The sequence below is a fragment of the Triticum aestivum genome, chromosome 3D (genome assembly GCF_018294505.1).
Source record: "Triticum aestivum cultivar Chinese Spring chromosome 3D, IWGSC CS RefSeq v2.1, whole genome shotgun sequence".
NCBI lineage: Eukaryota > Viridiplantae > Streptophyta > Magnoliopsida > Poales > Poaceae > Triticum > Triticum aestivum.
Window position 1 is genome coordinate 333164417 of NC_057802.1, and position 9323 is coordinate 333173739.

Below are 9323 nucleotides of genomic sequence, written 5' to 3' on the forward strand. Positions count from 1 at the left end.
CAGGGAGGGTGCGGGGGGTCATCGGCGGCGGTGGAGCGGGGGAGGGTGCGGTGGGTCGTCGGCGGCAGTGGAGCGGGGGAGGGTGCGGGGGGGATCGAGATCGAGATGGAGGGGGATAGCGATCGAGATGGAGGGGGATCGAGATCGAGTGTCCTCATGAAAAAATATCATAAAATTTGAAAAAATATTCATGAATTCAAAAAGTGCCCATGAAATTTAAAAATATTCATCAGTTCAAAAAGTGCCCATGAAATACAATCGAGAAATGAAGGCTACAATTTAAATACAATCGATCTTAGCTAGCTATCTGTTCACAATCTTCTTGCCCTTATTTTTCGTAAATGGAGTTCTTCTCTTGAACAAACGTCCTTTAGGTAGGGTGGTCCTGCTTCTTCTTGTGGTGTTCCATCTTCGGGTCGTCATGTTCCATCTTCGGGTCGCTGTACTTGTCGAAGTCTTGCTCATTGGCGACTCCATCCATTCCGATGATCTTCCTTTTGCCTCTCCTCACGACAACACGACTGGGCTTTGACGGGTCGGTAATGAAGAAGCATTGGTCCAGTTGGGAAGCGAGTACCCATGGCTCATTTTTCGCGGTGACGTTTGTGCCCGCGGTCTTGGATTTGGCTTCGGGTATAACCATGGTGGTGAAATACCGGTCTTCTTTTAGGACGCTCTTGGCCCATCTGACACAGAACATCGGGACCTTCTCTCGAGCGTAGCTCAGCTCCCAGATCTCCTCGATCCTTCCGTAGTATCTGTCCTTGTCGTTACCGGTGTAGGATTCCATCGTTACCCCAGAGTTCTGATAACCATCGCTCTTCTTGTCCTTTCCCTCGGTGTAGAATGTGTAGCCGTTGATATCATACGCCTCATACGTCATCAGGTTGTGCTCGGCGCCCTGTGACAAGGCGAATATGAGTTGTTCTTCCGCGGAAGAATCCTCATGTAAAGGGTACGACAAAAGCTTCTGCTTGAACCAACGCGTGAAACATGAGTTGTGCTCTTTGATTATATCTCCGTCCGTCCTCTGTTGGCCTCGGTCATTGTACGCTTCTCAATAAAGGTTTTGTGCTCTACCACCCAAGGATCGACCACGTCTATGTGTTGTAGCGTGACTAGGTTTGCTCTTTTAAAGTCGGCGAGTCGACCCTCGAAGTCGACATGCATTTCACGGCGACCCTCACGGTGACCCCATCCAGCGAGCCTGCCGAGGTGCCTGTTGACAGGCAGACCAACGGGGTTCTCGATGCCTAGATAATTCGTGCAGTAGGAGATGCACTCTTCGGTCAGAAAGCCCCTGGCTATGCTTCCCTCTGGACGTGACATGTTGCAAACGTATCCTTTGATGACACCATTCATCCTTTTGAACGGCATCATGCTATGCAGGAACGTTGGCCCGAGTTGGATGATATCCTCCATGATATGGACCAGCAGATGCACCATAACGTCGAAGAATGCGGGCGGGAAGTACATCTCAAGCTCGCATAGTATCACCACGATCTCTTCCTGTAGCCTTCTGAGTTGCCTCACGCCAACCGACTTCCGAGAGATGACGTCGAAAAAGTTGCATAGGCCAAATAGCGTTTCACGGACGTGCGCGTCCATGATCCCATGGATTGCAACTGGAAGTATCTGCGTCATCAGCACGTGACAGTCGTGAGACTTCATCCCGCTGAACTTCTGCTTCGCTGAGTCTAGGTATCTGCTTATCTTCCCCGCGTAACCATAAGGAAGTTTTACTCCTACGAGGCAGGTGAAAAACTGATCGATCTCCTCCTGACTTAGAGTGAAGCACGCGGGAGGGAACTCATTTTCGGTCTTCTTGGCCTTTTTGCCTTTGCGACGACTTTCCGTGTCCTGCTTCGCGTCATCATCATCATTAGCGTGAAGCTCCTCCCTGATGCCCATTGATTTCAAGTCTGCCCTTGCTTTCGGCCCATCTTTGGTCCTCTCCGGCATGTTGAGCTGGGTACCAAGCAGACTCTCGCACACGTTCTTCGTGATATGCTTGACATCAAGGCTGTGAGGCACACGATGGATCTTCCAGTACGGCAAGTCCTAGAAAACAGACCTCGTTTTCCATACCTTCAGCAGCGGCTCTTGCGCCTTTCGCTTCTTTCCTGGCTCTGGCGCCTTTTGCTTCTTTCCCGGCAGTGGGCAATCTTTCCAATTTTTCAACAGCTCGTCTATTTCCTCGCCGCTCCTCGTACGCGGGCGTCTTCGGGGTTCGGTTTCACCATCGAACAGATCCTTGCGTTTTCTCCATGGGTCATCGTCGCGAAGCCACCTTCGATGTCCCATGAACACGGTTTTCGAAGACCCGGGATCTCTATCTAGCTGGCGATAAGTTGTGTCATCCATGCACCTGACGCATCCAGAAAATCCGTGGACCACCTGCCCCACGAGATATCCGTAACCGAGATAGTCGTGCACCGTCGTGAGCAGTGCGGCTCTCATAGGGAAATATTCTTTCTCTGCGGCGTCCCACGTATTGTCTGGCGTTTTCCACAGCGTGTCTAGCTCCTCTTTCAGCAGCCCCAGATACAGATTGATGTCGTTCCCTAGTTGTTTCGGCCCTTCAATTAGCATACTCATGTGAATGTACTTCCTCTTCATGCACAACCAGGGGGAAGGTTGTACATCCACACAAACACAGGCCAGGTGCTATGTGTGCTTCTCTAGCTGCCAAACAGATTGACTCCATCGGTGTTCGCGCCCAGCACGATGTTCCTTGGATCGTTCCCAAATTCTGGGTGTTCGAAGTTCAACGCTTGCCACTAGCTCCCATCCTTAGGGTGACTCAGCATCTTGTATTTTTTATTTATCTTCGGATCATTTGCGTCATCTTCTCGCTTCTTCTCCTCCCTATCCGCGTGCCAGCGCAAGAGCTTTGCTACCTTAGGGTCCGCGAAATACCGCTGCAGACGAGGAGTGATCGGAAAGTACCACACCACTTTTCGAGGAGCTTTCTTCCTCTTCTTGTATCGAGTGACGCCGCACACCTGACATATGGTAGACTCCGCGTGCTCGTCCCGATAAATGATGCAATTGTTCATGCACACATGGTATTTCACGTGCGGTAAATCCAGAGGACACACGATTTTCTTCGCCTCCTTGAAACAGGTCGGGCACTTGTTCCCCTTGGGAAGACGTTCGTGCCAGAATGACATGTTCTCGTCGAAGCATGCGTCGGTCATTTTGTGTTTTACCTTCATCTCCAGAGCCATGAGCGTTACTTTCAGGCGGTTATCCTCGGGCCTACATCCTTCATACAATGGAGTAATCGCGTCTATCTCCAGTTGATCCAGCTTGGCTTTCTCTCGGGCGGCAGCTCTTGCGTTATCCGTCTGCTTGAGAAGCAGCTCTTGAATATGAGGGTCCTGCACCCAGCCCATCGATGGTCCATCGTCGTCTGCTCCGGCATCTTCATCTTCATGATCATGCCCTTCGTCTACTCCGGCATCTTCCTCATCATCATGTCCGGCATCTTCTACATGATGACTGTGTATTGCATCTACTTCGTGATCATGTCCTGGAGATTCTTCGTCTTCTCGCCCGCCCTCGCCGCGCTTGTCTTGCTGCCCTTCCTCATTTCTTGCCGGCCGGCCCCCATGGACGACTTCATAATCATCTTCATCACCTTGCCACCGATAGCCATCCATGAAACCACGCAAGAGCAGGTGGTCCCGCACCTGTACGGAATCCGGGTCCATAAGGCTCCTCAGCTTGCATCTTCGACACGGACATCTTATCTCCGTCTCGTTATTTTGAAGCATCTCGGCCTTCGCGGAGCTCAAAAACCTATTCACGATGCCTTCGGTCATCGTGCAGACCATGGTTGCCTGCGGGGTAGAGCAAAACGATATTTTAGAACCAAGAAAAAATTTGGCATGACTTTGCCTAAAAATAGGACAAAAAAGAATGCATAGTGCCAAAATTCTCGCCGAAACGGAAATGAATCAACATTCCGGCAAAATATTGGCAACTATCGCATTTCAAATACCAGTACCTGCAAACACAAACATATATGGAACACCACAAACATATGCAACACCACAAACATACATAGATCTAGCTAGGCCATAAAATGTGCATGTGCACGTTGTTGGAGGGAGAAAAAAGTAGATCTACAACATAAAGAAAGCTTTCCCCTTACTTACCTATCAAAAAAAGGTAATTTAACCACTTAATTTGGATGAATCTATGGTGCAAATGAGGTGAGGAGGAGGAGGCACCCGAGACAAGCTTGGAGGAGGAGGTGGAGAGAATGAAGTGGGAAAAGTGAGTGTGTAGGTGGCTGTCCAAAATATCTAGCTGGTCCCAGGTTACTAATGGCGCACCACCAAACAATGCGCCATTAGTAACCCTGGTTACTAATGGCCACCAGCTGGTGGTGCGCCATTAGTAGTTTTGCAAAAAAAATGATAGTAGTGGCGCACGGGGTGACTGGTGCGCCATTAGAATTTTTGGAAAAAAGAAAAGAAAAAAAATTGTTAGTAGTGGCACACCATGGTTGTGGTGCGCCATTAGTATTTTTGGAAAAAAGAAAAAAATTGTTAGTAGTGGCGCACCATAGTTGTGGTGCGCCATTAGTGTCTATCACACTAATGGCGCACCAGCACACGGTGCGCCACTGCTATATAGTAGTGGCGCACCGCATGTCTGGTGCGCCATTAGTGTGCATATTGTCTATAGCCCTTTTCCTAGTTGTGGCGGTCGATGTGTGGAGTAATAGTAGTAGATGCAGAATCGTTTCGGTCTACTTGTCGCGGACGTGATGCCTATATACATGATCATGCCTAGATATTCTCATAACTATGCGCTTTTCTATCAATTGCTCGACAGTAATTCGTTCACCCACCGTAAATTATGCTATCTTGAGAGAAGCCACTACTGAAACCTATGGCCCCCGGGTCTATCTTCCATCATATTATTTTCCTATCAATTTACTATTCCTTTCGTGTTTTATTTTGCAATCTTTACTTTCCAATCTTTATCATAAAAATACCAAAAATATTTATCTTATTATCTCTATCAGATCTCACTTTTGCAAGTGGCCGTGAAGGGGTTGACAACCCCTTTATCGCGTTGGTTGCAAGGTTCTTATTTGTTTGTGTAGGTACGAGGCGACTTGCGTGTAACCTCCTACTGGATTGATACCTTGGTTCTCAAAAACTGAGGGAAATAGTTACGCTACTTTGCTGCATCACCCTTTCCTCTTCAAGGGAAAACCAATGCATGCTCTAGAGGTAGCAGCACGCAACACTCGCACGAACACACGCACGCATGCAAGCGTGCAACACTGATACGTACACATTACGAACACACGCACGCATGCAGGTGTGCAACACTGACACGTACACATGCACTCACGAACACACGCACGTACGCACACATGCATGCAACACTAAAACGTACACATGCACGCACACAACACTCGCACGCCTGCATGCACACCGGCGACACCGCACACGACGCAAGATACACGCTCATCCTATATGTGCATGCACCCTTTGTTAAGGACATGGATTGTTACGGGTATTAATCAATCTTATCTTTTTTTTTGCAAGGTTTAATCAATCTTGTCTGTGATAACCAGAACATTGATGTTTGCAGCGGTCTTTATGAATCACAACGTATCGAACGGGCTATCAACGTATATATGAAAATTTTAAAATTCTCTTACATTATATAGTAGGCTTATCTAGATGAAATAGATGACGTCACACTCAATGAACAATCATCGGTTTATGAAATGCCCGCTTCTGATCGCCCTGGCCCCCAAAAGTTCCTCTGCCATGCGTTGCCTGCGTTGGGTCACTGACATGCAGGCCATGTACCCAAAGAGCCCACACGTCAGTGGAAGAACGGCGCGGTGTCGTACGTCAAAGTCGAGGGCGCCACTTGATGCAAGCCCGGCTGAACACGCCTCCTTGCCGCATTCAAACGCCTCCATGAAACCCGTGTGGAAGCCGAGAAACCCACTATGGACACACATCCGTTCATGACCGGGCCGACATTAAACGCAACGTCGGCCAAGCTCCTCCCGTCCGCCGTCTATTTAATCTCCCATTTAAACGAGGCCAAACGCCGGCCAAGAATCACACCCCTCCGCCGCTCCCCTATCTCCTTCTTCACCATTTTGTCCACTCTTACAATGGCTTACGAAGAGTAGTTATCCCGCCTCCAAGCCGGCTGGGTGGCCCGCCGAGCCCGTCGGATACGAGCTATGCAGCTCGCTAATCCACCTCCCTCCCCTCGCCCGATGGAGCCAGTTGCCGCCTCAAGCCGACGCGCGGTTAAGCAACTCGCCGCTCCAGGCCATCTCGACGAAGAGTGGCGCACGGGCGTCGTCGCTGCCGTCCACGCCGCTGCCTCGTACCGCGCCTGCCGTGTTTGCGACCGTGTCTCCCATTTCTATGTCCGAGACTCCCATGCCGGCGGCCGCGCCATGCAAGCAGAGATAGAAGCCGGGTGCGGGGAGAGCGACGAGTCGGTGGCCAGCGCCTCCGTGTCCGCTGCCATCATCGAGGAGAAGTAGAACACGGGAGGCCGCCGCCACTTGGGTCCCATGAAGGCCACCACGGAGGCGACGCCGGCGTACACAGCAGGTGTCTTGTCGGATCGTTTTGTTGCGAGGATCTTCGTCGACCCCGCATGGGCTCCACGGAAGCGGAGAAGCCCCCTCCACCATCATCTTCGGCTTGGGCAGTGGGGAAGCGAGTCGTCCTTTGCGCTGAAGCATATACCTCTGGGGCTCCCAGCAGTCCGGTGATCGTGCTGCCGGACATGAGGAACACAAATGGATCGGCGGGCGACCATTTAGGCTAGGTATGATATACCTGTGCTGTCCAGAACTAGCACCGCTTAGTTGATTTGAATGTAATGAAATACGTCATGTTTGTATGAAAATCCGGTACTTTATATGAATTCCGTCATTGTTTATGAGAAATATTGCCGTGTTTGCATGAATTTCGTCCGGTTGGTTGAGTTGATGTCAGAATGTGTGCGGCTACGGTTGGATGGCGTAATATGCGGGTCGCCGGTCGGTCTTCGGGCGGCTCGGGCTGCGTGGTGGGACAAAAAAAGCACAGCTCGTGCGAGCTCGTCTCCAACGTGCGTGCTGGAGGATGCACGAGCACCCGAGCCATTCCTCGCTCATCGGTGGCAAAGGCACCGGTGGACAAAAGGGTCGCCAATATTTTGGCTACCCCGGGCAAAATCCAAACAACCCCTCCCAGCAGATTCAAATCCCTCATTCGCCGTGAAATTTTGCCATGTGTTGTTTTCATGGACTAGCAAGATGCCCGTGCATTGCAGGGAACATCAAGATGCATTTTTTTACAAAACACCTATTGTGATTGACCCATGCAGGAGTAATCCCATGTGTAAAAACTAATGATATCTCGAGAATTTTATCGGAAAAATGGTATCTCGAGAATTTCATCGAACAAATGATATCTCTACTCCTATAAAAGACTCAGTTGGTGATGATGGTGTGTCTGCCATCCGTCATTTCTGACCATTAGATCTACATCTAATGGCTGCGAGGTAAGTTGTGGCATTTTTGCAACAATAGCCCACTTCTCTGCTCCAATTTGAAGAAAACCCCTTATTATCTTGAAAGCAACCACATCCCTCCCTCGCCTCATCAAAACAACTTGAGAAATATATTTTGAGTGAAACGTAATATATTTTTAGTGGTATATATGTATATCAAAACAAGAGTGTTTTCTTTCAAGTTTGTGAACAAGTACTATTCTACTTTGGATCTGTTGCAACGCACGGGCACATTGCTAGTCTCGAGAAAGATGAGAGATAAGGTGAGGAGGAGTGGGGCGTGGTGGTGACTAGTGGTCGGACTGGGCGGAGGCATGGGGATGAACGGCGCATTATGTCTAGGTTTGTATCTCTCTCACACACACCCACGTAGGTGGGGGACGTGCACGAAGAGAAGAGGTGCACGCACGGCGCACGTACTCCCGTCTCTTTCCCAACCACACTCGCGCGGGTACATGGTGGAGCTCATTTCTGTACGAAAAGGTAGCCCACGTGGTAATTTGACACGTGTACTGGTTGTCCACTTGATGGAGGATCATCTACCACGGGTGAACAAACAAATTGCGACTTGACGCGTTATGTTAAAAAAGTGGCAAACCATGTGGGGCCTACCTTAGAGGCAAGGTTCTATACACTTGAGATGCTCTGTATGTATTACTTTTGATGTGTCCCGTCAACTCGCAGAACGAGGAGAAGCTTGCTTACTACGCCGTCTCCCCCGCCCACGGGCGCGGTGGCTCGCAGGACGAGGTGAAGCTTGTTTACCACTACTCATTGTATATTGGTTTATTGGTCCCCATTGTATATTGTGTCTAATTTTGACTATAGATTGAACTAACAAAACGTTCGTGCATGTTACCAGAAATTATATCATTGACAACTATGTTGAAATACGAATCCAACGATATAATTTTTGTTGACATGCATTAACATTTTGTTAGCTAAAAATTTGGTAAAAATTTGGCACGAACTACAAAGGTGACCTATAAACCAGGACGGAGGTAGTAGTACTAAGCCTTACACCCGCTCCCTCGCCCACGCGCACGGTGGCTCGCAGGACGAGGAGACATTTTTACTACTCCCTCCATTTACTCCTCGTCCCTACCTTGGTTAGAGAGATTATCATATTGTTTGGAATATATGTCCTTTAGTAGTACTCCCTCCTTTCTAGTTTATGGCTCAATTTCCTTGGAGTAGTATATAGGAGTAGTACTACTACAGCAATTTCCTTGGAGTCCGTGGTGCAGCAAGCTACCCTAGGCTATGTTACTACTCCCTCCTTTCCAGTTTATGGCTCAATTTCAAAAATCTCTCCAACCAAGGTAGACGGTGAGTGGTGGAATTAATTTCGTAGTTTGCACAAGTAATGTACGCTCGTTTTTCTCAAGAAGTTATGTTTACCGAGGCATTAATTAGAACGAATGCATGCCTGACCACTAAATTTCCATGAACTTCTACGTGCATTGGTGAGTTTTCTCTTGACAATGCTTGCATCGGGTGATTTAACGCACCTCGAAATCCAACATGTGATGGTACTACTACTACTAGTAGAATTGAGACTTATACAACGAAAAAACGAATTTTTTTAGACGAGCCCTATAAACCGGAAATGAGGGAGTAGTAAGTAGTATACTACCTCCATAGTGGGTACGTACTCCGTGAAATCAGATTTTCCCAAAACTAAGTCGCTTAACCTTTATTTGCTTGTTTCCCTTCCTACCTCGTTGCCTCGAACAGACTATGCCAAACTCCCCTGCCTG